This window comes from Melanerpes formicivorus, unplaced genomic scaffold, assembly GCF_026170545.1.
Source record: "Melanerpes formicivorus ecotype bairdi unplaced genomic scaffold, bMelFor1.0.p_v2 SCAF_2, whole genome shotgun sequence".
NCBI lineage: Eukaryota > Metazoa > Chordata > Aves > Piciformes > Picidae > Melanerpes > Melanerpes formicivorus.
This window is the reverse complement of record NW_027142354.1, coordinates 38,505,087-38,526,842: the sequence shown is the minus strand read 5'-3', so window position 1 is coordinate 38,526,842 and position 21,756 is coordinate 38,505,087. Positions and strand designations below refer to the sequence as shown.

The 21,756-nt window shown below is 54.7% G+C and overlaps 1 protein-coding gene across 4 annotated transcripts in view; it reads right to left on the bottom strand.

Moving 5' to 3' along the window:
• Positions 1-21,172, bottom strand: part of SLC29A1 (solute carrier family 29 member 1 (Augustine blood group)) — a 37,388-nt gene extending 16,216 nt beyond the window's left edge. The window contains exon 1 of one of the 4 annotated variants that reach the window (XM_068157257.1): positions 20,988-21,172. The gene's annotated coding sequence lies outside the window, so the exon portion shown is untranslated. Of the gene's footprint in view, positions 1-6,799; positions 6,885-7,074; positions 7,095-13,909; positions 14,094-20,987 lie in introns of those variants that run through there. The other 3 variants (XM_068157249.1, XM_068157268.1, XM_068157221.1) reach the window with 3 other exon arrangements.
• Positions 21,173-21,756: the final 584 nt, after the last annotated feature.

Genomic DNA, 21,756 nt, shown 5'->3' with positions numbered 1-21,756 from the left:
AGCAGGGTGGAGAACATCCCTGGGGCTGGATGAAGTCCACTTTGCCCCTGCACCCAGAGGATTTTGTGGAGGGGCTTCAGCAGGCTGCCAGCTCTGCCAGGGAGCTGGCACAGGGGCAGAGCTCATTTTGCCCCCACTCAGCAATTTTCTGGAGGCTGGTCCAGGCTCTTCCAGTTTAGAGGAGGGGAGTGGAAGAGTGAAAACAGAGCCAGAACAACACAATCTTCCCCCAACATCACTATATCCCCAGCTCCTAAAACTTGGAGGGGCAATTCCAACCCAATGACCAGCAGCCTCTTGGCAGAAACTGAGATGGAAGTGTGGGGGCCACCCACCACTGGGCCTGTGATGGGTTGAAGCTGGCTCTGTCTTCCACATGTCAGCTGTGCTTAGCAGCTGGGGCAGAAATGCAGAGGCTATTTTGGGTGCCCACAGACCGAAGTGGCCTTTTGCTCGTAGGCGAGCTCAGGAAGAGGGGCCCAGGCTGACTGCTGCTTTTGGCATGAAGTGTCCACAGCCCTAGTGGAAGAGCGGATGGCGAGGAGGGAAGCAGGTTTTGGCATCAGCTGTAGTCCTGTGCGCTCCCTCTGCCAGCTGTCTGTCCTGCCAACATCCTGCTCGCTGCCTGGGCAGCCACAGCACCTCACAAACCCCAATCTGGCTTCAGCTGCTAAACAAAGCCATTTCACAATGGAGTATGCAGGCTTTGCTACAGGAGATGGGGCGTGTCTGTCACCCCCTCACCACCTTTGTCCCAGCCAAGGGACACTCCAGAATCCCCAGGAGGGAAAAAGGATGGATGCCCTAGCTGGGTCTGCTTCCATGGACCCGGGGAGGTGGTGGAGTCACCGTCCCTGGGGGTGTTCAAAAAAGGATTGGATGTGGCACTTGAAGCCATGGTTTAGTTGTTAGGTGTTAGGTAATAGGTTGAACTTGATGATCTCTGAGGTCTTTTCCAACCTGGTTGATTCTGTGACACAAGAAAGGTAATCATTTCCAAAGTTGCAGCAGGACAAAACTGTCCCCACAAGCCCTAGGAGCTGGGCAGCCACAAGAAGCCTGCACATTTCCCTGCTGATTTTAAATTATGCCTAGGGAGAGATGCTGAGAGCTGGGCTTGCCACATCCCTGCTGCCCAGCAGCTCCAGAAGAGCCGTATGGGCAGCTCATGGTCTGAGGAAGGGAGAGCCAAGGCGGCAGCATGGGCGTGGAGCAAGCAAAGGACTTGGAGTAAACACCCAGGGCGGACACGCCACCTCTGGCACCCTCTCCACTCCTCCCTGAACAACTCAGCTTCCCCAAACACCCTGACAGGACTCGGGTTTCAAATGCGGATCCAGAGCAAGGCTCAAGGCAGACACCTCCTTCGGAGGGAATAAGTCAGAGCTCAAACCTCTCGCTCTCAGCACCAGCCTCAAGTAACTCATGACAAACAGGAAAGCCTTTATGCAAGTAGGATCAAGCGTGGAGAGCCAGCCTGAGGTGGAGAGCTCAGCCTGGCCAGACCTTGGCAAAACAGTTTCCCACACGACTGACAATAAGCCCAGACACAAGTCAGGAAAGGGCAAGTCACGTCCCCTCCAAATCCCAACCCACAGGCCCTGCCACATCCGTGCAACTAACCGCCCCCCAGTGTGCCACAGCCACAAGGCCCCAGGCTGCCTGGGACTATGAGCATCCTCAGGGATGCCTTAGGGCAGCATGGAGAGCCCTGCACGAGAGCTACCAAGAGCTCTGCTCCTGTGGAAATGGCACTTTGCAGACACTGGCACAGGCTTGCAGGCTCCATCAGCCTCACAGACTCCCCTGTGTGAAGTTGGGTATCAGGAGATGAGGGCAGATCTGGGATTCCCTGCTGGGAGACCTGAAGGTACCACAGCCTCTGTCAAAGTGGCAAGACATCCTGCTGGAGCTTGCCCAAGTGCCTGGACACACTGGGACTGGGACACAGCTGCCGCCCTGCTGAAGCAATCCCTCTCGGGCACACCATGTCCCTGTTTGAAGCCACGGGAGAAGGAAAGGAGGAACAGACAACTTGCGTTTGTTTACCAACTACCTGGGTATGTACTGCTCCTGGGTCTGTTGCTGGTTAAGGGCTCCTCTTTTGAAGCAAGCCCAGATAGGGCGAGTGTGGGACCCTATGGCAGCTCCCTTGCCCTCCCATGAGGCACAGCTCTTCCCCTCCATTACCTATGCATCCCATTCCCTTACTGATTCTATGATTCCTGCTGCCTCCAGGGTAACAACCCCCTCTGGAAACAAGCTGAGAGATCAATGCCCCGGTGTGTTTCACCATGTGGCCACACCAGCCACGTCTTGCCAAGAGCAGAAAGTGTGAAAATTGGAAAAAGAAGCTGCAGGGCAGGGTGGATCACTTCTTAATGACTTGGTTGTGTTGCCGTTGGTCTGTGGTGAATGGATAACGCTCCTCCTCTCATCAGGACAGCACGGAGACCTACTCAATCCCACTGCCTCAGCCACAGCCCAACACCTACAAATCTGGATAGGCTGAAAGGCATCCTACAGCAGTGGGCTCCCCAAGGGGGCAGAGGAATATCTGGCACAAACACCACTGGAGAACTCATCCACAGCACCAAGGGAGGATATCCCAAGCAGAAAAATGGAACAGCCTCCAACTTGGTCCTGAGGCCAGGAAAAGACAAGGCTTTTTGAAGGCAGGGCAGGCAGGTCCTCCAACCCTGAGCTGCTGGCCAGGACCAAGAAAAAAGCTGTGCCACTAGTCCATCCTCTTTCCCCAAGCTGTTCTCCAGGGATAATCCCCAAGCTGAGAAGGAAGGAGCTCCTCTCATGAAGGTTTCTCACAAGCAAATCTGCAGCAAAACTCAAATGGGGCTCCCCACCCCAAAGCTCTCACTATCTTTGAGCTCCGCCAGGGGAGGCAGCCCTTAACCACAGGTGTAAATTGGCTCCCTGTCCCTGCATGGTGTTGGTGGGTGAGGTGGGATGAACCAGGCAGGGGTGAGGACTATACACAGAGCTCCAGCATGGGAAGCAGTGGAAGAAGCCAGGCAGGGTCTCCCAGATGGGACACCACTCTCCCCATCAGCCTTGCAGCCATTCAGGTTGATGGCAGAAGTTTAGGAGGGGACCCAGACCTGCTGCCATGACTCAACCTCAGTATGTGGCCAGAGTGGGTGACTTACTGGGTGGGAGGCTAACTGCATACCCCTGAGATTCCACTGCTATTCCCAACCAAGCCATACTGCTCTCGGCCTTGCTCCTCTCCACCTCCAGCCCCTGCCTGCCTCCTCCCTCTGTGACTTCCTGTACCACTCACTGTGCACTTCCAGTTGGAAATTTCGCAGTGAGGTGCCTTCCCATCACAGAAGTCCTAAAGGAAATGAAATAAAGAAGATCCCTCTAGCAGTGGTGTGTGGGGGAAGAAGGCTCTGTGGAAATCTTCCTGATTTCCTGATGGCATGAGACAGCAAGCAGTCAATAGGTCTCTGTTTCCCTAGGACCTCAAAAAAAGCTGGCCTCCTGGAGATGAAGTCTGACTCTGCTCACCCACAGCTTAACTATGAAGCTAAAGGGAAGGCTCAAGCACTGCACCCAGAATGCCAGGCTCACCAATTTCTGTCATGGGTGACGTGTGACAGCTATGCATACCCAGTACTTTGAACCTCCCCTTCCTCAGGGATTGGTGAGACCAGGGAAAAAACCTGCTACAAACTGCAGCAAGATGAAAATGTCACAACAGTGATGTTCATCACATCACCCAAGCATCACCAAGGAAGTACAAAGGACAAGTGCTATCACTATGTGACAGCTTCCTTTGTCCCATGAGAGCAGCAACCCTCACACACGTTCCTCACGCAGCACCACAGCTCCTCTCCCACACAGGGACCCTAGAGCCCATGTACAGCCAATCCTCTGATGAAGTCTGTGGGTAGGGTCTGGAGTGGGAGATAGAGTGCAGTGCTGTACTGCAACCCCAGCTGGGGCAGTGGGGTCTCTCCAGACCACACATCCTGATGTAACCAAACCCATACAGGCTCTGCACCCACTCTGCACATTTGTTTCCCCATCCCACATATTGCACACCATTAACCTTAGTCTTTATCACACCTTCTAATCAAACCCTAATAACTGTGTGGCTGTTGAAACCCTGACTCCTGCCCTCATCCAAATGGCTGTAGCTCACTCTGCACACTGCTTTGCACCTGAGCTTACTGACAGCTGAGTATGAGTTAGCACAGAGATGTGACCCCAAGGGCTCACAGTCCTGCAGCCTCAACAGCACCACTCATGGGGCAGAAATAGGTGCTGTAGGTGCTCTGAAGACACTTGCAAGTGAGCAGAATTTGCGCTGTGGAGTCAGTACTAACCTGTCAAGAACCACAGTTTGACGCTTGCCAAGGACCTGGATGTTGTGCTGGATGAAAACAAATGAGATTTACATCTGTCCTACAGAAAGAGGCTGCTTGTTAACTTCCCAAAGCAGACAGTCAGTGCCTTCCCATCTAGACTGGGCAGGCAGGTGCTCCTAGGCTCTCTCTGGCCTGACTAGCCAGCCTCCAGCCCTGCCTCTGCCAGCAGAGTTGGGAGTGAAGCCAGGATTAACAAGGAAGGTGCAGCATGGGAGTGGGTCAACAGATGCCTTGTCCTTTGTGCCCTGGCTTACCCCCAGACCACAAGGAGGGAGACAGGTCAGGACAGGGCAAGAACAAAGTCCATGGTTCATCTCCAAAGAGGAAGAGGCTCATTAATACCTCCCAGCCCAAGATAATGAGAACAGGGATGCCATGATGGGGAAATTATTCCAGTAGTTAATTACACAGCTTGAGGAGGAAAGAAGAGGAAGGACAATTTCAGGTGCCACACCACCCTGTGTGCTGGCACATTTGGTGTTTCAGGCTGGATTAAATTTCTTCATCCTGGCACAGGATAGGCCTTTGCCTCTCATCTGTGTGGGGAACAGCCATCTGCAAACCATCTTCCAGGCCCTATGTTACACCCCATGGTGCCATACGAAAAGCACCTCTGCTCTGTGAAGACCTCTTCAGTGAGCCAAGGGCAAGCCTACCTCATTTTCCAGGAGCAAAAGGCAATGGCAGGAGCAGGAGTGCTCCAGAGGACACACGTGTGGTATTGGCACTACGCTGACAGCGTATCATAGAACAGAATCAAAGAATCATTTAGGTTGGAAAAGGCCTTCAAGATCATGGAGTCCAACCATTAACCCTAGTCTACAAAGTCCACCACTAAGCCATATCCCCCAGCACCACATCTACGCATGTTTTAAACACACACAGAGATGGTGACTCAACCACCTCCCTGGGCAGCCTGTGCCTGAGAATCCTTCCAGTGAATTCTTTTTCCTATGTCCAGCCTTAACCTCCCCTGGTGCAGCTTGAGGCCTGTAGTTTAAAACCATCACCCCTTGTCCTATTGCAAGGGGCCCTGCTAAAAAGATTGTCATGACCTTTTTGTAGGCCCTCTTTAAGCACTGACAAGCTGAATTAAGGTCTCCCCAGAGCTGGACACTCCATGTGGGGTCTCACCAAAGCAGAGGGGCAGAATCCTGAGAAAGCTTTGTACTGAAGGCAGGATCCAGGAAGCCCAAGGCTGACCAGCAGCTCAGAGGGGCTGGCAAGCGGAAACGATGCCGCCAAGCTGGGATGTGCAGGAGAGGAGTGGGATTTCCCATGTCGGCCTTCACAGAAGTCTCTCAATTGTGTTGACTCGCAACAGGCAACTGAAGAGCTGTTGGGCTGCTTCCTGCTCTGGAGCAGCCAGGAAGCACATCCAGCTGTGGCCAACAGCTGCACAAATTTATCCTGCAGACCCTAGCCCTGGGGAATCTACTGGGCTCATGGATACAGGCTCACTTGTCTGTGATCCCACAGCCTCAGGGCTTGGCTGCCGCTGCCTTCCCACACAGCCCACAGCTCTGCAGCCTGTTCCCATGAGGCAGATGGGAATGTTGGTGAGTACAGGCAGAGACTGTGTTGGTCTGTCAGTATTAGCACCTAGCAGAGGCATGAAGCTCAGATTTAACTAGACACTCAGATTTAGCTACAGGAGTGGGGAAGACAGCACAAAAAGACCCTACATGGCACTCTTGGTGCTTCCTCCTGGACCAAGGTCTCCATAAACACAGATGGTTTGCTCAGGAATGGAAAGAAACACTGATTGAAATCTTCTACAGCATCCCACAGATAACTGGGAGCATTTTCTTGAGCAGGACCTGGAGCAATCGCGGCCCTGCGGCTTGCTGCCAGCCAAGGGGACAGCAGCACATGGCACCCAGCCCACACGCCCTCCAGCATATCCCCGCGGCGTGCCCGCAGCCGCTGCCCTGCAAGCACACGAGAGCCGGAGCAGGGATGCACAAGCCTGCATCCGGCGGAGCGCTGCAGAGAACCCTCGGTGAAGCCCGGTATCCCGGACATCAGAGCATCACCGCGTTTCACAACCCCAAACCCACATGCTGGCTGCCCTGCCTCGCATCCTCTACACCACACGCGCTCTCTTTTCCGGCAGTAACTACGAAAGGGGATCTGGAGTTGTTATGAGAGGCGGCGAGGAAGAAAACTCCCCCATAAAAAAAAAAAAAGGCAGCATCGAAGCATCCCTCCCCCTGCCCCAGCCCCGTGCTGAGACCCACGCTGCAGCGTCGGATCCTGAGCTTGCAGCCCCCCTGACTTCCCTGGCGGCTTCTAGCAGCATGTCAAAGCTGCCGGGTGCGTGGGTTCCGGCACCTCTGAAATGCTGCTGGGAGCCGCGGCGGGGAGAGAGTGGGGGGGGTGCAAACTTCGTGGCTTTGAGCCGATACCTGAAATCGGGACGTCCCCCGCTGCCCCCCTCTCCTTGCCGGCTCCGGTGCCTTCTGTCCCCAATGCGGATGGGAAGCCGCCTTCCTCCCTCCCGCCCTCCCAGCTCCGCAAACTCCTCCTCCTCTTTTTGCCGCCTTCAGTGCCACGCGGTTCCCGCGTGGAGGGGGCGGAGGTTTTTCCCTCCTCCCTCCTGCCTTTCCCCCAGACTCCACCCGGGGAAGAGGTGCCACAGCCTCCCCGCGGGCAGTGGTATCCCCGCCACGGGTGAGCCCACCTGACCCGCGCTCCTCCGCGCCGCGCCGCTCCCTGCACCCGGCCCTCCCTTCTGGGCTTGCCCGCCCCTGGCTCCCCCCCTTTCCGCGCCTCCTCTCATCCCCACGCCCCGCAGCTGGCGGGAAAACCCCCGCATGGTTCAGCAAAACACAGCCCTGGTGGAAGGAGAGCAAAAGCCTCCCCCCCTCCCCCCCAACACGCTCCTGAGCTGGGCCCGGCTCCGGGTTGCGTAAATACCCAAATTATATTATAGCTCTAAAGGGAGCTGTACAGTATATTATGGCTCGAAATGGCGTGTGAACTGGCCTCGCTCACCAGCTGCATGTCCCCCGGTGCTGCATCTGGACAAAATCCCTCTCTACTGGCAGTCACCACTTAAGGATGTGAGCTTACAGCATAAAATCATAGAATATTTTGGGTTGGAAGGGACTTGTAAAGGTCATCTAGTTCAAATCCCCTGCAGTGAGCAGGGGCATCTTTAAGCAGCTCAGATTGCTCAGGGGCCCATCCAAGCAGCCCCTGAATGTTTCCAGGGATGAGGCACTACCACCTCTCTGGGCAACCTGTTCCAGTGTTTCACCATGCTCACTGTAAAAGAATGTCTTCCTTATATCTAGTATAAATCTCTCCTCTTGTAGTTTAAAAAGGTTACCTCCTGTCCAATTGCAACAGGCTTTGCTAAAAAGATTGACCCCATTTTTTTTTATAGGCCCCCTTAAATATTGAAAGGCCACAATGAGGTCTCCCTGGAGCCTTCTCTTCTCCAGGCTGGACAACCCCAGCTCCCTCAGGCTTTCTTCATGGAAGAGGTGTTCCATGATTATATATAGAGAGAGACAGAGATGATAGAGATAGAGTGATAGAGAGATCGAGATAGAGATAGCGATAGAGAGATAGAGAGAGAAATAGATAGAGATAGATACAGAGAGAGAGAGAGAGATCAGATTGATCAATCAGGTTACAAAGAGGACTGAAGACCGCTTTTTAGACTGCACTCATGATGGTGCTACCAAGGATGGCAGGTCATGTGCTAAGCCCTCTGAAATTTAGCAACTCCCCTGTATCCAGAAGATGCAAGTATTAGTATCCAAGGGGCAGTCATTGACTCTTAAGCTGTTGCTTTTCTTTGAAGCTGCCTCTCTGCGGGCTCTTATCTCTCTGGAATAGGTATCTACTCAGCTGAGATAAAAGCTATTGTTTTGCTTATGTGCCAAGGTGCAGCAGCACTCTGGGTACTTTGCCCCCAGCGAGGGGAGTATACCTGAATTCAACCTCATATCCGGGCAGTTAAACGGTCTGTAGAGATCTTATTTATGTAGCTGGGTGTTTCAAGGTGTTTCCTCCAGGAGCACAGGGCCCTCCTCACTCTCCCCACCCCTCCCATACTGCATGGTCACAGGCAGCAGCGCCAGGAAGGCCCTGCAGCAGCTTTGACTGTAGAAGTATTTGTTAATAAACAGCCTCGAAAAACTCTCTGCAGACAGTGATCAGTTTGGGTTAGAAATTAAAATCAGAACGTGTAACACCCCCCAGTGCTCTGGCAGATGTCCATCTTCAAAATCTCTCACCAAGATGATCTCTAACACACATGTCTCTCAGAATCCAAGCACCAAGCTTGTGTTTGAAGACAGACCTGAAAAACATCACTGCATAAGCAAAAAGTCCCCAAAGCCTCAATAAAAGGCAATGGGGAAAGAGTTGAGAGAGCTACCAGTGCTTTCTGAGACTGCTGTCCTGCTCAGTAGCAGTCTCTGCTGCTGGATCTCTTCCTCTGTGTGCCATTATGGGTTTCTGGGCTCAGATAATGGGATTCACTGACAGCGTGAAGTGAGCAGCAGATGTTGTTGTTGGATAATAAGACAGGAGGCTGTTGTCTAAAATGCAAGATTCATATCAGATCAAATTAAGTTTAAAAGCTCCCATCTCCAGTTAAGCTCCTGCTGCATCTACCAGGCAATGATGGATCCAAGCCCTGGGCCTGCCTTTCTTCAGTCTACTTTCCCTAAGCCTTTCCAAGCTGGAAAGGCTTTTTTTCTGGGTGGACTTCTCTCCCTCTCCCTCTCCCTCTCCCTCTCCCTCTCCCTCTCCCTCTCCCTCTCCCTCTCCCTCTCCCTCTCCCTCTCCCTCTCCCTCTCCCTCTCCCTCTCCCTCTCCCTCTCCCTCTCCCTCTCCCTCTCCCTCTCCCTCTCCCTTCTCTCTTTTCAGCCCAACATAAAAGGAAAAACATGAACCAAGACCACTTCAAAATAGACTGGGGAAAAAAAATCAAAACAGAAGAGTAGGTCACCTGCTTTGGGATGTCTCACATTGCCTCCTCTCTGGCTTTCAGGTGTGCTTTGCTGTCACCTAGCAGCCCTACCGGTCCCTGTGGCTGTATGTGGGCCCTCAATACCTCAACACCTTGGGTCCTTAGTTTTTCCCTCGAGATGCAGACACTTACCACTCAGCAGCATCGAGCTAAAATCTGAACATCCTTATAATTTCATTTTTCTGCATAAGCTCCATCTTTAGCATAGGCTAAAACCTGCAGGAACCAAGCTGTGTGGTGCAGCAGACACGCTGGAGGGAAGGGAGGCCATCCAGAGGGACCTTGACAGGCTGGAGAGGTGGGCACAGGCCAACCTCATGAAGTTCAATAAGAGCAAGTGCAGGGTCCTGCATCTGGGTCGAGGCAATCCCAGGCACAAATACAGGCTGGGCAGTGACTGGCTGGAGGATAGCCCTGAGGAGAGAGACTTGGGGGTGCTGGTGGACAAAAAGCTCAACAGGAGCTCTCAGTGTGCACTTGCAGCCCGCAAAGCCAATCAGATCCTGGGCTGCATCAGGAGAAGTGTGGCTAGCAGGTCGAGGGAGGTGATCCTCCCCCTCTACTCAGCCCTGGTGAGACCCCACCTGGAGTACTGTGTCCAGTTCTGGAGCCCCTATTACAAGAGGGATGTGGAGGTGCTGGAACGTGTCCAGAGAAGGGCCACGAGGATGATCAGAGGGCTGGAGCACCTCTCCTATGAGGACAGACTGAAGGAGTTGGGGCTGTACAGTCTGCAGAAGAGAAGGCTCCGAGGTGACCTAATTGTCGCCTTCCAGTATCTGAAGGGGGCCTACAGGAAGGCAGGGGAAGGACTTCTCAGGATATCAGGTAGTGATAGGACTAGGGGGAATGGAATGAAGCTGGAGGTGGGGAGATTCAGGCTGGATGTGAGGAGGAGGTTCTTCACCATGAGAGTGGTGAAACCCTGGAATGGGTTGTCCAGGGAGGTGGTCGAGGCCCCGTCCCTGGGGGTGTTTAAGCCCAGGCTGGATGAGGCTCTGTCCAGCCTGATCTAGTGTGGGGTGTCCCTGCCCATGGCAGGGGGGTTGGAACTAGATGATCCTTGTGGTCCCTTCCAACCCTGAATGAAACTATGAAACTATGAAACTATGAAACTATGAAACTATGAAACTGATCCCCCAGGGCCTCCCAAGTGCAGGGTCCAGACTGGTGGTGCCCAGATGAACCACTATTGTGGTTAGAGAAGCCAGGACAAGGCTCTCAGCATCATTAGGTGTCCCAGAGCTCATCTGGAGGAGAAATGCCACAGAATTTACCTCTGAGTGGATATTTGGGAAATCTCTGCTTCAGGACAGGGTGGGTGTAGCTGCTGCCTCACCTCCAGCTTTCATCAGTAAGATGAGTAGCACTTACCATCTCCAAATTATAGGATTAAATGTTCCCTAATTCACAGCTCTGGTCCTGTCTGCACAGCCCCACCCAAGCACTAGACTCAACATCTCTCGACAGAGATGTCTCTCAGTGGAGACAGGGGGTTTAAAATCCATTAGCACCAAACAATGCCTGACCACAGGCAGACAGAAGGCCAGCAGATACACCCAAGGGGAGGAGGCAAGCAGGCAGCTTCCAGTTCCTCAGCACAGCATGGGCTGCTGGCTACCTCTCTGCACAGATCTGTGCACCCACCCACCAACAACTTGCAAGATGGGCTCTGTTTCCTCTGGGCAAAGAAGAGACTCAGAGCATGCAAGACACTGTGGATTGAGAAAGGCTAAGGCTGGGAGAGGGCATTGATTAAAATCTAGCCCTGGCTAGTGCAGAACAGAAGACAGTTCAGCCATGGGTCTTGTCTCAGGAGAGGCATCTCAGTCCCCTGGGGAGCACATCTGTCCTCAATCCTTGGTCTGTGTGATGCCAATGCCGGTCTCAGGAGGACGGTGCCTCCTCTGTGAGGGGAGGTAACAAACTCTGCAGCTGGTGACAACTCACTTACTGCCCTGCAAACATCAGCCTTTGCAGAAGGGCCAAGCTGTCTTGCTTCATCTTGGCAGGATGGGTTGCCTTTGCAAAGGCTTCTGCTCCCAAGTGCCTCTCATGTTATCCTCTTTGCTTTTGTGAGTACAATAACAAGCCTCTCAGAAGAAGTAAACAGCTACAGAAACGGTTTCAGCTCATATCTGGAAACAGCTGGGTCTTTGCCCAGCACTGGTACTGGGCCCACTGGTGTACAACACCAGTGCAACACACAGAACTAGATGTTTCTCCCATGCGTAACTTGGGCAAGGAAAAAAGGCAGCCTTGAGCCGGGCCTGGAAGCTTGTTGCTCTTCCACTCTCTCCATCCCTGACGCAGAAGCCTAGTGCCAAAATACGCTGCCGCTGCTGGCAGGTTGCAGCATTCCCCAGAGCAAGGGAAGAAAGCGGAGCCCTTCTTTCCCAGAGGAAGGCAGCCAGGAAGCTTCTTGTTACCTAAGGCCAGAAGTGCTATGGACATGCTCCCCAGGCCATGTGTGAGAGACTAAATCTTGTCTCTCTTGATGTGACTCAACAAAGATAAAATCAGCTTTACTGCTTGCCCAGACAATAGCTGATGTGTATCGGGCAGTTGCCACTGGATAACAACTCTCTGGAAGGTGCATAGATAAAGATTGCTCATCAGACTGCAGCTGCCCTGGAAGTAATGGGCAGAGGCTACTGCTATCCCTACTCTCTGGAATATGCATACTTTAAAAAACTGTATAAAAGATCTCAGCAACTACTGGCTGGGGGGGGAAGGAAAACACAAGAGAAGGAAAAGCCCGGGGCAATGCTGCTCTGAAGACAAACAGAGAGAATACCAGGAGAGAAAAATGACAAAGACATCACCAGGTAGCCTGGAAGAAGCAGACCAAGAGGAACCCTCTCTCCATGTCCTAAGTTCTGCCTGTTACAACTCATGGAGCTGAAGAGGCTGCTCAGAGGACAGCACAGCCAACAAGGACAACGTCTCCTCCACACCAAAGCTGCAGCACCCTTCCTCCACAGACCCAAACTGTCTTGGGAGGTGAAGAGTGAGGTAATATAATTCCTTTCCTATTCTCCCTCTCCCTCTCTCTTTTCTCTCTCCCCTTCTGATCCATCCACTTTATTCTGTTAATAAATAGCCTGGCTGTTGATATTTTGGCCTCAGTTGCGCCTCTAGTTTCACAACATGGCAATATTCAAAAGAACTGAGTCTCTTTCCTTCTCTGGACTGAGACACCATGCCGATGGGGCTCAGACTGCCCAGCCCCTTGATTTTCTCTCTGAAGTGTCAGATGTGTGCCACAGGCACTGCAACGCTATCACCTGGAGTTCAGTTTGAACACTCTGCTCAAAAGCAGCGTGTAACAGGCAGAGCAAGCAGGCAAAGTGCTCTCCCTTCAGAGACACTTGCTGCCAAACCTTTCACAAAAGCTGCTTTTTTTTCCCTTTCTATCCCTGTAGCAGTCCCCTGCGTTGGCTAAAGCAATAAAATCCAAAAGGGGAAAGCAAACAGCTGGTTTGGAAAGCAAGAGAAGAAAGGAAATTTATTCCAGGCTGTGGGTAATGCATCATATGAGCTGAAGGAATATTTTCCATGCCTCTTGGGCAATTTTTGAATCTTAGAGCCTGAGGATCTAGACAGCATTTGCAGGCAGCTAGTGTTTGCAGGATCCTTTACACTTGGCACCCACGTTGGCTGTTTTCCTTGGAGATCTGCAAGCACTTTGCAACCATACATTAATTAACCCACCAGCCCTCCTCTGCAATTAGATTTCCCTTTCCCTCAAATGTGCCTGTGCTAGAGGCAGGGGAAAGTGAGGCACAGTGAGGCTGTCAGCTTGCAGCAGGGCCAAAGTCTGGGAGATGCATGGAATCCAGCTTCCCTTCTCCATTACAAAGCCACCCTTTCTTTTGCAAGCTTGAACCACAGTGCCAGTGTTTCCCCCCATTAGGTGCTGCTCACCCTGTCCCAGAGGATGGCACGGGTGGCTCAGCTTAGCTTCTGCACCAGCCCTCAGTGCCACGAAGCAGAGAAACAGAGAGCCAGTGTGTTTAAGAGGCAGAACAGGGAGGCAGGAGTGGGGTGGCAAGCAGATTAGCAGCCATATCCGATTCCCTGCACGTGTGACAAAGCAGTGGAACACAGCTGAGTTGGGAAAGGGAGAGAAGGGGCATTTTAATCAGTCACATGGAGGGAAACACAGAAGATGCTGGACCACTGTCAAATGCCAGTGTGGGGAAAAAATCACTACAGGCTCCTGGGAACCCAGTTATAATGAAACTGCAATGATCCCTGGTGATTTGGTAGTCAACAAAGCATCTCAGCCTGTTGCTGAGATCAGCAAATGTCTCAAGGACCAGTTTAGTTTTGCTGTTCCCTCATAGGCCCTGGCAGACCCTGGAGCAGGGCCCTGGCTGCAGAGCTGCTGACAGACACTTTTTGGGATGTGAGCTCTCCAGTCATTGCTTACAGGGTTCCTAACGGTTATCCCCGGGGACCGTGGTGCCCCACCCTGTGTTTTGAGATGAGAGGTGAGAGGTGGCAGGGCAGAAGTGATGCTTACCTGATGGCTTGAGCCTGCCTGGGATGAGGTGGGGAAGAAGCAGGCTGCAATACTCTCCTAAGCTCTGCCCGTGGCACAGAGATCCAGCTGTGGACGCCACCACTCGCAGGGAGCCATGCAGATCTCCAGTGTGCTGCTGTCCCTCTGCTTCCTCATATGAGGTTCCTCCCTCAACCTGACAGGATGAAGTCAGGCAGCTGCCTGTGACTTCTCCACTAATAGGCTGAGGGCAGCAGAAACTCACTGCCAGCAGAAGAGCAGCCTTGGGCAAAAACCTGCAAGAAGAGGCCAGGGAGAGGGAGGCACTTACTGCTAACCAATCTCACCACCTCCCCATGCTCAGCATCTTCCCCTGCTGGTAACTCCAGCATGCAATGGGGTGACACCACCACGCCCAAAGCTCATATCCCCAGTGAACTAATGACTTGAGGAAACAGCAGGGAAAGGCCTTGGTCCCAAACACCTCTAGCCTGGTGGCAGGGCCATAGGTGTTTTCCAGCTGGGCAAGCAGAAACAAATCCCATTGTCTGCCTGGTAGCTGCAGCTCAGCAAGGGGCCTGAGGCACCCACAGTGCTCCTGGGGGCTGGCATGGGGGCTGGGGTCAAGTCAAGCTCCAGCCCCTCTCAGACTGCCAGAGAGGATGGCCTTGTGCCTCATGGGGCATCAGCATCTATGAAACAGAGAATCTCCCAGATGGCAGGCTGGGGACACACAAGCCCTCTCTGCCCAGGACACTGCTGAGTGTCTCCCATCCCTACCACCTCCTGGGTGCAATCATTCCTGCAGTGATCCCTCTCTCCTTCATCCCCATGCTTCTACCTCTCTCCCTGCACCCTGAACATCTTCCCTTCCTGCACCACTGCTGCCCTCTCCTCAGCTCCAGCTGCCTGTTTGCTTGCTCTTACAAGCACTTACTCTCTAATGACACCAATTAGATGCAGAATTGCTGAGTGGCTAGTTACTGAGTGACAGCCACGGAGCCCCTGGCCAAGGGTGAAATATTACACCCAGAGCAGGCAGTTTCCACCTGCCAGGGCCTGAGCTGAGACCTGGGTAAATGCAAGACATACAGAGCAGGCTCCCACTCTTACCAGGGGAGCCAGGGTTAACTCCTCAACAGTGGTGGGCAGGAATACCCTGCAGCATTCAGAGATGGCAGCCCTGGGACATGGATCCTCAGAGCACCCAGTGTCACCCTGTCATGGTCCCACGCCATGTGTTCTTGGCAGAGGATGGAGCTGGCATGGGCACAGGGAGCCACACTATAGTCAAGGTCATCCAGCCCACTGAAGCAGTGCCGGAGGGGCATCCCACTCCTTGGCACGACAGGGCAAAGCCATTGAGGAAGGAGCTGGCTGACATCCAGCCACTCTTGTAAAATGCCATGGGAAACCTGTGGTCAGCTGGGAAAGAAGGAACCTGGCAGGATGAAATGGGTGAAAGCTGCTGGGTGGTCCTGCTCACTCCCCATCTCCCTACAAAGCCCATCCATATCCCAGTGAAGCCAGGTTCTCAGCAGCTCCCAGGGTGCTGGTGGATGAGGAGCTTAACATGAGCCACCAGTGTACACTTGCAGCCCAGAAAGCAAATCACATCCTGGGCTGCATCAGGAGAAGCATAGCCAGCAGGTTGAGGGAGGTGATTCTCCCTCTCTGCTCTGGTGACACCCCACCTGGAGTACTGAGTCTAGTTCTGGAGCCCCTATTACAGGAAGGATCTGGATGTGCTGGAACATGCCCAGAGAAGGGCCATGAGGATGATTAGAGGGCTGGAGCACCTCTCTTATGAGGACAGACTGAGAGAGTTGGGGCTATTCAGTCCAGAGAAGAGAAGGCTCCAAGGAGACCTTATTGTGGCCTTTCAGTATCTGAAAGGGGTCTAAAAGAAAGCTGGGGAAGGACTTTTTAGGGTGTCAGGTAGTGATAGGACTAGGAGGAATGGAACGAAAATAGAAATGGGTAGATTCAGATTGGATGTTAGGAAGAAGTTCTCCCCCATGAGGGTGGTGAGACACTGGAGCAGGTTGCCCAGGAAGGTGGTAGAAGCTCCATCCCTGGAGGCTTTTAAAGCCAGGCTGGATGTGGCTCTGAGCAACCTGATCTAGTGTGAGTGGTCCCTGCCCATGGCAGAGGGGTTGTAACTAGAGGTCCTGAGGGCCTTTCCAACCCTAACAATTCTATGATTCTGTCATCTCCAAGCACCATCTAAAAAGGTGAGAAGCAGCTGAATCCTAGCCCCAAGCACCATCTAAAAAGGTGAGTGCCTGAATCCTAGCCCCAAGGGATAGCCCTATCAGCCTTCCATGATGGCAGTGGGCTGTCATGCTTTGGCTCTCAGGAAGTACAGCCATGGACAGAGACTGCCCACCCTGCCTGCTCTACGTACAGGTTCTGCAGCCACCAACACCACAGGGACCATGGCACATGGCCACATGCAGAGGATGAGGATTCCAAACACATTGCCAGGAACTCTCACCACCATGTTGGCCCTGATCTGTGCCTGGCCTGACCGGCTGCTGGCTGGTGCAGAGGAATTCAGCTCTGTGTAAACGTCTGGCACAGCTGACTAAATCCTGTTTGGAGAGCTAAGCCAACCTCATCATGCTTTCCCCCTTGGGTTAATCGGCAGTGGAGCTGTGGCTGAATGCTCACAAATAATCCCCCAGGGAGATCTCCAGGAGGGCTCTTTCCCACAGCTTTTAACAGTACTAGCCATTCACCGTTTCCCCTCTGTTCCAGCCAGCGTTTCCCCACTGTACCAGTCATGCTTCGGCAGGTTCCCAAGTCAGAATGCAGCCCCCAGGCCACTCGGTGAAGTGCAACCATGAGACGTCAGAAGAAAAACAGGGCAAACCCATGACCGGCAGCTCAGGCGCTGGGCACCACCCGAGTGACTTCCTTCCTCCCTCAGCCCCTCTGCAAAGCTGAGGGTCCACGAGTGGGCAGAAGATGTGCTAACATGGCCTGGGGAGAGGGAAGCCCTGGGGAGGGAGATGTAAATCCCCAGTGTCCTGCACCCCTCGTACACGGGGTTGAGGGACCAGGAGCCTGCAGTGCCTTGTGCTCATGATGCTGGGGGGACCCTGGCAGAGTTCCACTGTCTCTGGGAGGGCAGCATCTGCCTCTAACACCTGCCTGCTGTTACTGCACAGCTCTCTGACTCCGAGTGGGGCTCTGCTGGTGTCCGTGTTGGATCTGTACTGGGGCTGATCGCAGGGAGGCGCGCGGACCGGTGCTGCCCCCTGCTGGCCGCACCCCCCCCGCAGTCCCCTCCAACCCCCCTCCCCGCAGGCCACCCCCCGCCCCGGCCCCCACCCCCGGGAGAGTAGGGCCACGGGGAGCCCACGGGGAAGGGCTTAGCCCGTCTGCTGTATGCTTAAGTGGCCCCGCGGCCTGAGGCAGGGAGGGTGGGAAAGCAGAGGCAGCACAGCGACGGCGTACCCCCGGCTGCAGGGAGCTGCTGGCCAGTGGGAGAAGCTCCGGCTCTTCCCGGCCGGGGAGCATCACAAGGTGCCCCTCCGGGCACGGGCGCTGGGACCCCAGGTCCACCGCAAGGAAGAGGTGGCAGTGGGCTGGAGCAGGGTGTTGTGGGCATCACGGTCATTGAGAACTGACTGCACAAAGTGGGACCAGGCACCCCAAAGTGTGGGCTTGGCACCTGTGCTGTGCTAGCCAAGGATTGTACCACAGAGAAAAGCCTGGGGATGGGCAAGAGCCAGGAAAGCTAGGCAATAGTCAGGGAAGTCCAAGGGCAGAAGTTCAAGTTGTTGGTCTGAAGGCAGAGCAAAGAAGCTGGCCAGCATTTGCCTGTAACATACACAGATATGTTGTGCTTAGGGATGTGGTGTAGCACCAGACTTGGTGGAGTTAGAAAATGGCTAGAGTTGCTGATTTTAAAGGTCTTCTCCAACTGAAAGGATTCTACGGTTCTATACCATGCACAAAGTGTTAGGAAACAGATTTGATTTCTGGGTCCTGCTGTCACCCAGGATAGATCACAAGAGGACACAACACGATGTCAATAACTCTGAACACAATACCTGTCCTGTGGAGTTGTGCTTGCAGCACAGAGAAAGGGGGCCTGACTGGCCATCTGAGGGCTGGGATGGGACAGGACAGGATGGGGTGGGAAAGGATAGGATGGGATGGGTTGGGATAGGGTAAGATAGGATGGGGAAACGCACAAGGCATACTTCCTCAGACAGCTCACTTCCCTCACAGCCCTGGGCTATAAGGCAGCCAGGAGCATCCTTGCGCCACTGCCGAATGTCTCAGGGAGAAGAGGGCTCCTGGCACTACCTTCCAAGGATCTCATGACCTAAGACTGATTTGACACTTCAGTCCTCAGCTGATTGTGATTCAGAGTCTCCAGGAAATCAGCCTGGTCTGCTAACACTGGGACCCACACCCAGTAAATCTCCTTTCTGTCAAGACAGAAGGGGAAAGTCAGCCCTGACAACAGCAATGGCTGGGTTCCCACAAAGACCTTCCTAAGGAGAAGCTGCAGGCATCACCTACTCCCTGTTTTCTTCATTCTTTTCAAAGGATCTGTCATCTTCTGTTGGTTCAAGCAGGTGGAAAAGCCTTACATGGCTTTCACTAGTGCTGTGTCGTGGGATGTATGGCAGAGTTGGAGAGCTTTGTGCAGTGCCCGGTGCTGCTGCTGTGATGTCGCTGCTTTGGAGTAGCAGTCATGGAGGTGCCGAGATCCCTGCAACAATCTGAGCTTCCTGAGGAGCAAAAGAGCTCCATGAAAGTCTGGCTGCCCATTAAGCCCTGGACTGGCTTGTTGCTGCCAGCTGCTCAGACCAAGGCTGCCCATTCTGATTCAGGACAGGCTGCTTTGCTGCTGTTGCCTGCATCCCCCATCCCATTGCTCACAGTGCCACCCAGCTTGTCTTCAAGGATGTTCTGGCTGCTCATGTCAAGGTTAAGGGGCTCCTTCTATGCCTGTGAATGAGACGGTCAGTGCAGTGCAAGCAGGTCAGCACAGCACATGGTCATGCTCCTCCACTGCATCTCCCTTCACCTTCCCTATGTGCACCTGGGGGCCATGACAGATGAGTCTCACTTACCTGGCTATGCTGACTTCTCTCATTCCCTACCTTTCCTGATTCAGCACAGCCTCTACGCCATTCACTCCCTCCCTGAAGCAGCACTAGGGCATAGGGACAGGGAGCAGTGGCAAGAATCCTCCTTTCTCACCTCTCACACAAGACCCTTATCGGGGCAGCAGGTCAGTGCCCTGACCTGAGAGGCACCATGGATGCAGGGGCAAGGGCCATGCCATGAACCCTAAGCTGCCTGTACCTTCATCTCTCTGCCCTGCACACGAGGTCAGGCTCCTGCAAACAAACCTTGGGCTAAGCCTTGAGCCCTGGGAGCAGTTGGAAGCTCTGCACTGGGCCAAATCATGCCATGAGCAGCTGGGACGCCATGTCTAGGGAAGAAGGACCAAGGGCAGAAGGCAGACTCCCAGCAGACAGCCTACAAATAAACAGGGTCATGGGAGAGTGCCCAGCTACAGGATGGACAGGGCTGCATGAAAAGTTCAGAAAGGGAGATGAGGTACAGCACAGTCCCAGGACCTCTAGGAACTGGAAGGACTCCCCTGCAGCATCACTTGCAGTTCAGGCTCACCCTGGGCCATACAGCAACATATGGGAATGCAAGAGGTCTAGAGCTCAGTGAGGCTAACAGTGACACAAGAATGTGACAGAGGCCAATAAATGGTGGTCATGCCAGTCCTGGGGTGACATCCCCACAGAGAGGCTAGCCAAACACCATACCCTGCTGGATGAGGCTGGGGATTTGGCGGGATGGAAGGGAGGTGTTTGCTGCCCCATGGCACTGTCCTGGTGCCAGCCATATCTCCTAGCACGGGTCCCCTGCCCAGCCCCATAGGGGGTACCGTATGAAGAGAGGAAGGCAGCAGCACTCACCACATGCAGGAACGCAGGACCGAGCATGCTGGGGTCAAAGCACCCGTCGGACAGCCTGCCATCTCCGCAGCACCCCAACCCCAGCTGCCCTGCACTGCCACCGGACAGGTGCCAGGGCTTCCCCAAAGCGCTGCCGGGATGCCCGCTCTGCCCCCGCACCCACTCCCATCACAACAGCACCAGCCCTTCACCCCGTGCCCTGTTTACAACCGGCAGTCCCCAGCCCTCCGGCCGGGCGCCTCCCCGCCGCTGGGACGCAGCGCAGGGAGCTCCCGCCCGGCGCGGGGTGGCCCCCGGGCACAGCCACGCTCTCTTACATGTGCTTTTTCCGGAGCTGGCAGGCTCCTTCCCGCGGTGCTGCCGGCTGGCAAGGAACCTGGCAGTTCGGGCAGAGTTCTGCACGGTTCAGGCAGAGCTCTGCCAGCAATGCCTGCCTGGGGCTCGCCAGGTCCTAGCGCGCTGCCTGCCACGTCAAGGACACAGGGCAGACGGGTGCAGTACGGCCCTCAGTCCCAGCCAGCGACGGCCCCGGTGCCGCCGGCCCGGGCCCCGGTGTTTCTAACCCTGCCTCGCACTCCACTCTACCCCAGCCCCTCTTCCTCGCTGGAAGAGGGATGCTGCTGGGGTCACCCCACTGCTATATGGCACAAGGCTGTCCCGTGCCTTTCCCAGTGCCTCCCCGCCTCCTGGCCCTCTGAGCCCTTCGGGGAACCCTGTTCCAGGTGGGAGCATCGCCGGGCTGCGAGTTTGCCCTGGTAAGGAAGGGAGGGTCCCGGCAACCAGCCCTACCACTGCTGCTCCCCCCTTTCAATCCCCCCGCCAGGCTCTGAAACCTCTTTGCGGCATGACAGGAAAACTTCGGGTCCAGATTAGGGTCCCAAACCTCTGTCCTCCCGGAGTGGAGGAGTGAGACAGTGGGCGATGGCTCCGGGAGCTCAGCACAGGCCCCCGACTGCAGGACGACCTTGCAGCAGGGCTGCTCTGCAGCCAAAATAAGGCGCAAGTCCTTGGCTCGGAAATGAGGGGGGCTTGGAGCCGCCCCCCTCCCTGGTACCCAGGGGAACAAAGCACAACAGGGACAGTGCTTGCTCTGCTCTCTCTGCTGCGCCTGCACTCTGCCTGCACCTGGTCCTTACCTTGAGGGTTCAGCAGTTCTGGTGCCAGCTGATGCTGTCTGCAGCCTCCTTGCTGCCTGGTACCAAGCAAGGTCGGGGTTTCCTGCGGCAGCGAGACCGGGGTGTGGAGGCTCTGCTGCCCGGCAGATTCCAATCAGAGCGAATTTCAGAGCTCTGGCACTGGCTGGGGCCGGCTGAGCACGGCTCCCGCTGGCTCAGCAGGTGGAGGCTGCATGCACGGGCGGATTAGCGAAGGGAGGGAAGTGGCTTCTGCCATAGGAACTGGAAGCACGATTCGTCAGTGAGTTGTAGCAGGGCCAGACCCCCGACGCCGAAAAGGAGAGAGGGTAGGCTGGAGGTTGCCAACCATCCCAAGGGAGACAACGCAGCCCATGCAAGGAGGGCAGCCCTGGGCACCAGAATCGTCCCTGGGATGGGGGTACCTCTCTGGTGGCACATGTCACACCACACTGTTGTACTGAACTTGACCATAGTGAGACACTTGCTAAGCCCCCACCCGTGATGGATTGGCAGGGGAGCCTTCAGCAGGGCGCCCTGCACCCACTGCCCCCTCTAGCGGGCCCCTCAGCTGCTCAGGAATGAACTGGCGCCGGCCCACCAGCTGCTCTAACGGTATGTGTGGCTGGAGCCACGAATGCCGTGCCTCGGCCTCCACCCCAGCCCAGCTGGGGGTGGCCCCCTCCCAGGGCACCCCTCTCCTCCCCCCCACCCCCCCGCAAGTACTGCCATCCCTCTCATCTCTTCCCATTAAGGCAGTGCAGACAGCTGC